General features: G+C 36.2%; 1 long non-coding RNA gene across 1 annotated transcript; it reads left to right on the forward strand.

Moving 5' to 3' along the window:
• The first annotated feature begins 1,886 nt into the window (after nucleotides 1–1,886).
• Nucleotides 1,887–2,934, forward strand: LOC119770487. The gene is made up of 3 exons (XR_005278851.1): nucleotides 1,887–2,066; nucleotides 2,127–2,633; nucleotides 2,690–2,934. It is a non-coding gene; the product is annotated as an uncharacterized LOC119770487 (long non-coding RNA).
• The last annotated feature ends 6,039 nt before the right edge of the window (nucleotides 2,935–8,973 follow it).

An 8,973-nucleotide genomic window follows, 5' to 3' on the forward strand; every position in this document is an offset into this window, starting at 1 on the left:
AACCCGGAAATTTCTGAAAAGTTGGCATTTTATGTCCTCTAAAACATATTACAAAATAGAAAAAAATAAAAATAGTGTTTTTTGCAAATCAATTTTTAATGATAAAAAGTTAAATAAAAAAATCACCATTTTTTTTACCGTGTATCATTTTTTTCCAGTGTAGTCCGTATCAATACCTACAACTTTGCCGAAGACACCAAATCGATCAAAAATTTCCTTCAAAAGATACTGATTTTTGAATTTTCATACATCATTTTTGTATGGACAGCTGCCAAAATTGTATGGAAAATTATATGGACTAATGATGCAAAATGGCTTCTTTGGACATACCGAAGGCACCAAAAAAGTTTCAGACGGATTAAAAAATACAAAAAATAAATTTTAAGAAAAAAGACCGATTTCGTATAGAATTGCTCTATGTTTTTATTGGAATTTAAAGTGTTTCTGGAATTGTATAGATTTTGTTACAATTGGTGGAATTCCGGAAATTTAAGAATTTTTAAATTTCTGAAAATTAGAAATTTTAGTAATCCGAGTTTTTGGTATTTAAGATATTTAGGGAATAGAAAATATTGAAACTGAAGTCATTTTTAAAATTTTCGGAATTGTAGCGAATTTGTAGTGATGTTAGCAATTTTAGGAACTTTAATTTTTTATCGAAGATTTTTTGAATTCTACAGTTTTGTAAAATTTCTGGATTGTTTAGAATTGCAGGAGTTCTAAGATTTTTTTAAGTTTAAAAATAATTTAGAATTTATTTGCCCTGTTTTGGATAGCATTGAAGGTTTGTTGATTTTATTAGGGGAACTTTAACCATAAGGGGCTTTCGCTCCCGTAGCGTTATTTCAACTCTTTGGCAACTGCCTTATCCAACAATCTCATTAAATAATTATAAAAGTCTAACATTACTTCTGAAATTTTTTATTTTATTTTACCAATGAAAATATTTTATAAACATTTATATTTGAAAGTTTAGTACAATTCATTTGTTATTAAAAAAAAATCTTCAACACAAACTTCTTCCATATTGAACAAAAAACTTACATTTTTTTCTATGAATTCAAATCAACTTGAAAACCAGGATTTTTTATGAAAGCACTTGTGAAATGTTGGTAACATGTAATCATGATTTTAATAGAAATGTATTTTACTATTAATTTCTTCTTCTAATGTTGAAATGCAGTAAATATGTTTCTTTAGAAGCAATGCCAAAGTCTTGGATCATCCGAGCAGATTGATGGTCTTTTTTGAGAGAGTGGTTTGTTGGTGCGTCGTTGGCGACCCGGTACAACGTCAGATACACGTCGTTGAGTTTGAATTAAGAGGTTCTGTTAGTGAGGAATTCTTCCACACGATGACATGGTTCCCGCAACGAGCAGCCACCAATAATCGCCTCCGCTTGTGATCCACACCGGCTTGGTAGGTTGACCGTGATCGACTCCGGCGAAAAGGAACATTTGCCACTGAAGAAGAAATCTTTGTTTTCAGAACCAATGGTGCCGGATCTTGTGGCCAAGATGTTGTAGAACGTGTGTAGAACGGCCTAACCGACCTAACCTGAGTTAAAGAAATGCACAATTTTAATTGGATGAAAATATTATTGCTTTCGATACTTATCTCTAGCTCGATGTTAAATTCGCAACGATTCAATTTAAATTGCCGTTTTCAGTTACAGTGTAAGAAATTATACACAGCACTTGCTTATTTCTGCTACACCGTGTAATTTATTTCGATCATGCACAAATCAGCTGGCTTTTTTTCTGCATCTGTCAAAACTTTGTTTTGATTTTCCTCCAACCGAGATGGGTGGGTAGGTTTTGTTATGAAACCAGCATGTCAAAGCAATTTTTAATTGAATTTTGTCTTTTTTGTCTCCGGTAGAGAATGTGTAAAATATTCCAAACGCCACAACATGAAACAACAAGGACAAATTCCGCCCAAAGTTGCTTTTGCGACGATCCAGATCAAGCCGAACCGGAAAGAAGTGAGCTCCTAGCCTAGGAGTCCTAGGAGTATTTCGGCATCACTCTTCTACTATCAAAAGCAAAGACTAGAAACCAAAAGAGGTATGTCGAATGTTTCAAAACTAAAATTTGGACAAATTCATAAATATGTACCACTTTTAGAAATTATTTCTCTTTTTCCGACTGACTTGTGACGCTCCTGTCATAGTAGGCGGCTGACGCCCGTCATCGCTTGCTGATGCGGATATATTTGTGCTGCTTGGACTCGCGAGCGACGGGAAATTACCTCTCTGTCCGAGAGAACGTTGAAGCACCGTGGCCGTGACGACTCCAGTTTAGATCCGTCGTCCAAGCTAGGCAATCCCATATTGAGCCTTGAGTAATAGTGTTCGAGACGTAAGCATTAAGTGGTCAGTTTTCCACGCCTTTTAATCCCGTAAACAACGAGAACAAGATAGGAAGGTGGAACAGCAAAAAGGATTCCAGTCCGTCGCCCAATGTGTGCTTCCAGAGAAGGGTTCGGCAGGATTGCTCTACGTTATATATTTTTTCGTAACATATTCCTCGTATCGTTCAACTCAATGCAAAAGCTTTCTAATCAATCAAATGTGATTCGGTTTTCGATCTACCTAGTTGTTTTGAGTCTTTTGATGAAAATCTCTTCGGACCGTAGGTATCAAACTCTTCGTTCCTTTTCCCCTAAATATAACCGTGTTTCTTTTCAGAGCATATTGATGTTCAGCTGCGACACTTCCAGAACGGACCACCCAAATCTACGGAAACAGGCTGAAGAAGAAGTTCAACAGTCGCTCGATGATTTCCTGGAAGAAGATTGCACACGCTACCGCTAGAAAGAGTTGGAAAAGCACACCAGAACTATGGTTAGTCGAACGGATGCACCGGTTGCGTCATTCAAGAGGCTGGCCTCGAAAAATGTACCGTTTGGATGCCGTTCTAATCCTAGGATCACCAGCTGACTACCTTCCGCCGAGGAAGAACAACCCGTATTGTTAAAATCACTTTCATTTTCCAAAAATTTAGTCAATTTTACGATTTTCAAAAAAAATTGTACATATCTCCGTCGAATCTAACGTCTGGTGTATTTTTAAAATACTTACTTTTTCCTTTACGCTTCAGAAAGATTAATTTTATCCTGATCAAACAATTTTGACTTAAAATAGACTTGATTTTTTTTCTATCTGAACTAAAATCTTCAATAGTATTTTAAATTTACATCGGATTCTAGATTCAGCGGAGCTAATTTTTTTTTGTTTGGAAATTTACGTATATTTCATCACGTGCACTTTTGGTACATCATTAATGATGTTAATATACCCGATTATTTTTTTCTGTGTATATAATTACATTTTCTCCACAAAATATACATGTGGCAATCCTCTTTCCTGTGACGTTCACTTTCAATGGTTTGACTGAATAATTTAAACCATTCAAGGAAATTTTCTTCTTCAGATTCTGAATAAGTACCGTTCAGTTTGTGAGCAATGTCACAATTTTGCAGAGCAATTTTCTTGTTCCTCTCTTTTTCTTCTATCGCTTTGCGACATTTGCATTTTACTTTGTGCGTTTTCATTGTGGTGATGTTGTAACTCCAATTTTCCTCCTTTTTTTTTTAAAAAAAAGGATGAACCTTTTTTACAATAAATGCAATCCCCCAGCCGGTATATTTAGCTTAGACTTTTTACGGGAAGGAAGCAAAACCTCTGTTCATACTTTGCGTCATACAAAAAGTCCAAAAACTATTGAGGATATTCTTCAGGATTTCTGTATTTTCCCGGTTCGTCCTCCTGCAGTTCTTCCCTTGTATTTTTACAACTCCTCTTGTGGTAAGCCATTCGTACAGTATTGTACTTCCAATCACCATCAATTTTGTTGAAAATTATTACATCAGAAAGGCAGAATTTGCATCTAGCCATCAGTTGGGTTTCCATTACAGACTTCAGAGGAATGAATACTCTGGATTGCTTCCATCCGGCAAATACATTTACAATTCTGTATTGTTGAACATTGTGTGCATCGTCAACAAGCATAACGTAATCTTGACCTGCTTCGTTAGTATGCTCATTTGTTGGAAAGTACATTACAATACTTGATTGCTCATCACCAATTCCAAGCTGTTCTGCGTTTCAGGGGCATCTTCATATATCATTTCTCCTTTCTGTACGTTGATTACTTGCTGAATGTTATCCATCTTCGAGTTGTTTAAATATATTTACAAATTTACACCAAGTTATATATTAAAATCGAAATTAATATTAACGAATAGAGAAAAACAGGACAACGATTAGAACACTTCGACGGACTGATTACGATTGAAATTAATAAATATTAACGAAAATATTAACGCGCGCACGACAACGATCTGTACACATCGACGGACTGATTACGAGTGGGACGAAAATATCAACCAAGTAGCCCTTGCCATCAGGACCGCAGTACACGAATCTACCGAGTTTTCACCCTACTTCATCAATCATGGGCGCAACTATATCAGTTCCGGGGACGAATATTCGCGGATCAGAGAAACCAACGGAGGAACAGAACAGGAAGCCGAGAAACTGGGAGAGGACATGAGAATAATATTTGAAAAAGTGAAACACAACCTAAAAAAAGCTTACGATCGCTACGGGAAGTATTATAACCTCCGCTAGAAAGCGAAAGCACTTACTTTTGAAAAAGGGGAAGTAGTGTTGAAGAAAAATTATGGGTTATCGAATAAGGCGAAAGGGTTTAACGCTAAATTAGCAAACACTTACGCTCCCGCCAGGGATATCGCCAAGTTGGGTAGTCATTGCTACGAACTGGAAGATTTAACCGGTCAAAAATTGGGACACTGAAATAAAAAAAGTGTTAGCTTGCATGATTGATGAATGAAATGGTAAACGATCAGATTTAATTGTTTTAGAAATAAAAAAAAAGCACAAGTTAATCCTTTTTATTACCAAAAATGCTCTAAATTACATGACAAAGGGTATCAAATTTAAAACACTGAACTTTCTCAAGAGCTGAGCAATGATTACTCCTGCCTGAGATGAATTCTGCCCCGGAATAAAGTGGAAGCCGGAACCGATATCAAACTTGTATCTTGAACGACCCGCTTGCTCGTACCGAGTGGTCCTTCCAGCTCTGCCTGAGGGAAAAAATAAAGAAAATTCTCATTTCTTTTCCAGAAAATTTCCTCAGTTTCCTTACCTTGGAAAACTTTTTCCGGAACGCGGTCATTTTTCCCAAAACCGGTAACCAACGTATCACCCGTCGCCATCAGGACACTGGCGTTGACCGATTTGCACCTCAGAACCGTCTCGACAAAAGGATCTCCAGCCCGAATATCTTGAACGACGTAAAAATTGTGATTAGAGCTGGAACAAGTCGTGGCTTTGTAGCGAAAAAAAAACTCGAATTCAGCTCGAATTTGCTAGTAACTTACCTCAAAACACGATCTGGAACGTTCGTTGGCTGGTTGATAGGGATGGATTCGACAATTTCTTCCGTCCCGTCCCGAAATCTGGAACTTTGCGCAGAAACCTAGTCCAGCCACGTTCAACCGCTTCTCGGCTTTTGATTGTTGTCAACTGAGCTTTTTCACTCGACGGGTCGTTCAGAAATAACGTACATTGAAAGGTCGTACAGATATTACGTAGCTTTAAATTAAAATCTATTTAATTGAAAAAAAACATTGCATAATTGGAATTCTTGTATTTGAGCAGTTCTCTAGGATTTCGGTCATTCGATTTTTTTTTTGTATTTTTTAATCCAACTGAAACTTTTTTGGTGCCTTCGGTATGCACAAAGAAGCCTTTTTGCATCATTAGTTTGTCCATATAATTTTCCATACAAATTTGGCAGCTGTCCATACAAAAATGATGTATGAAAATTCAAAAATATGTATCTTTTGAAGAAAATTTTTGATCGATTTGGTGTCTTCGGCAAAGTTGTAGGTATGGATACGGACTACACTGGAAAAAATGATACACGGTAAAAAAAAATTGGTGATTTTTTTATTAAATTTTTTATTACTAAAACTTGATTTGCAAAAAAAACACTATTTTTATTTTTTTTTGTTTGATATGTTTTAGAGGACATAAAATGCCAACTTTTCAGAAATTTCCAGGTTGTGCAAAAAATCATTGACCGAGTTATGATTTTTTTAATCAATACTGATTTTTTCAAAAATTCGAAATTTCGGTCGCAAAAATTTTTCAACTTCATTTTTCGATGTAAAATCAAATTTGAAATCAAAAAGTACTGTAGTGAAATTTTGATAAAGTGCACCGTTTTCAAGTTAAATCCATATTTAGGTGACTTTTTTGAAAATAGTCGCAGTTTTTCATTTTTTAAAATTAGTGCACATGTTTGCTCACTTTTGAAAAAAATATTTTTGAAAAGCTGAGAAAATTCTTTATATTTTGCTTCTTCGGACTTTGTTAAAACGAGCTTTAGTTGCTGAGATATTGCAATGCAAAGGTTTAAAAACAGGAAAATTGAAGTTTTCTAAGTCTCACCCAAATAGCCCACCATCTTCAATGTCGATATCTCAGCAACTAATGGTCCGATTTTCAATGTTAAAATATGAAACATTTGTGAAATTTTCCGATCTTTTTGAAAACAATATTTTCATAATTTTTAAACCAAGACTAACATTTTAAAAGGGCGCAATATTGAATGTTTGGCCCTTTTGAAATGTTAGTCTTGATTTGAAAATTTTGAAAATATTGTTTTCGAAAAGATCGGAAAATTTCACAAATGTTTCATATTTTAACATTGAAAATCGGACCATTATTTGCTGAGATATCGACATTGAAAAATGGTGGGCTGTTTGTGTGAAACTTAGAAAACTTCAATTTTCCTGTTTTTAAACCTTTGCATTGCAATATCTCAGCAACTAAAGGTCGTATCAACAAAGTCCAAAGAAGCAAAATATAGAGAATCTTCTCAGCTTCTCAAAAATATTTTTTTTTTTTCAAAAGTGGGCAAACATGTGCACTAATTTAAAAAAAAAATGAAAAACTACGACTATTTTCAAAAAAGTCACCTAAAAATGGCTATAACTTTAAAACGGTGCACTTTATCAAAATTTCACTAAAGTACTTTTTTGATGCAAATTTGATTTTACATCGAAAAACTAACTTAATCCACCTATGTGGTTGATGCCTTCCTCACTTTTTACCAACAATGGGTAATATGAGTGGTTTGGACACATATTTCAGCTATTTTTTTTAGGCCCAGAAAAATAAGTACACAGATATCACTTAAGTGGTCATAACTCGTGGCAGGGTTGCCAGATCTTCAATTATGTGGACTCGTTGGAAAGGTCTCTTGATTACCTAACAAATGATGAGTCGGATCATTGATCCGGACATCGTTTACATGCATTTAAGTGAGATCCGGCTTCAAAAAAGTACATAAATATCACTTAAGTGGTTATAACTCGAGACAGGGTTGCCAGATCTTCAATGTTGTGGACTCGTTGGAAAGGTCTCTTGATTACCTTACCAACAATGTGTCGGATAATGGTTCCTGACATCGTTTACATACATTTAAGTGAGATCCGGCTTCAAAAAAGTACATAAATATCACTTAAGTGGTTATAACTCGAGACAGGGTTGCCAGATCTTCAATTATGTGGACTCGTTGGAAAGGTCTCTTGATTACCTAACCAACAATGTGTCGGATAATGGTTCCTGACATCGTTTACATACATTTAAGTGAGATCCGGCTTCAAAAAAGTACATAAATATCACTTAAGTGGTCATAACTCGAGGCAGGGTTGCCAAATCTTCAACGTTGTGGACTCGTTGGAAAGGTCTCTCGATTACCTAACCAATGATGGGTCGGATGATGGCACCGGACATCGTTTACATGCATTTAAGTGAGATCCGGCTTCAAAAAAGTACATAAATATCACTTAAGTGGTCATAACACGAGGCAGGGTTGCCAGATCTTCAATTATGTGGACTCATTGGAAAAGTCGCTAGATTACCTAACCAACAATGTGTCGGATAATGGTTCCGGACATCGTTTACATACATTTAAGTGAGATCCGGCTTCAAAAAGGTACATAAATATCACTTAAGTGGTCATAACTCGAGACAGGGTTGCCAGATCTTTGATGTTGTGGACTCGTTGGAAAGGTCTCTTGATGACTTAACCAACGATGGGTCGGATGATGGATCCGGACATCGTTTACATACATTTAAGTGAGATCCGGCTTCAAAAAAGTACATAAATATCACTTAAGTGGTTATAACTCGAGACAGGGTTGCCAGATCTTCAATTATGTGGACTCGTTGGAAAGGTCTCTTGATTACCTAACCAACAATGTGTCGGGTAATGGTTCCGGACATCGTTTACATACATTTAAGTGAGTTCCGGCTTCAAAAAAGTACATTAATATCACTTAAGTGGTCATAACTCAAGGCAGGGTTGCCAGATCTTCAACGTTGTGGACTCGTTGGAAAGGTCTCTCGATTACCTAACCAATGATGGGTCGGATGATGGATCCGGACATCGTTTACATGCATTTAAGTGAGATCCGGCTTCAAAAAAGTACATAAATATCACTTAAGTGGTAATAACTCGAGACAGGGTTGCCAGATCTTCAATGTTTTGGACTCATTGGAAAGGTCTCTTGATTACCTAACCAATAATGGGTCAGATGATGGATCCGGACATCATTTACATGCAGTTAAGTGAGATCCGGCTTCAAAAAAGTACATAAATATCACTTAAGTGGTCATAACTCGAGACAGGGTTGCCAGATCTTCAATTATGTGGACTCGTTGGAAAGGTCTCTTGATTACCTATCCAACGATGGGTCGGATGATGGTTCCGGACATCGTTTACATGCATTTAAGTGAGATCCGGCTTCAAAAAAGTACATAAATATCACTTAAGTGGTCATAACTCGAGACAGGGTTGCCAGATCTTCAATTATGTGGACTCGTTGGAAAGGTCTCTTGATTACCTATCCAACGATGGGTCGGATGATGGT

The sequence above is a fragment of the Culex quinquefasciatus genome, chromosome 3, assembly GCF_015732765.1.
Source record: "Culex quinquefasciatus strain JHB chromosome 3, VPISU_Cqui_1.0_pri_paternal, whole genome shotgun sequence".
In the NCBI taxonomy this organism is placed as follows: Eukaryota; Metazoa; Arthropoda; class Insecta; order Diptera; family Culicidae; genus Culex; species Culex quinquefasciatus.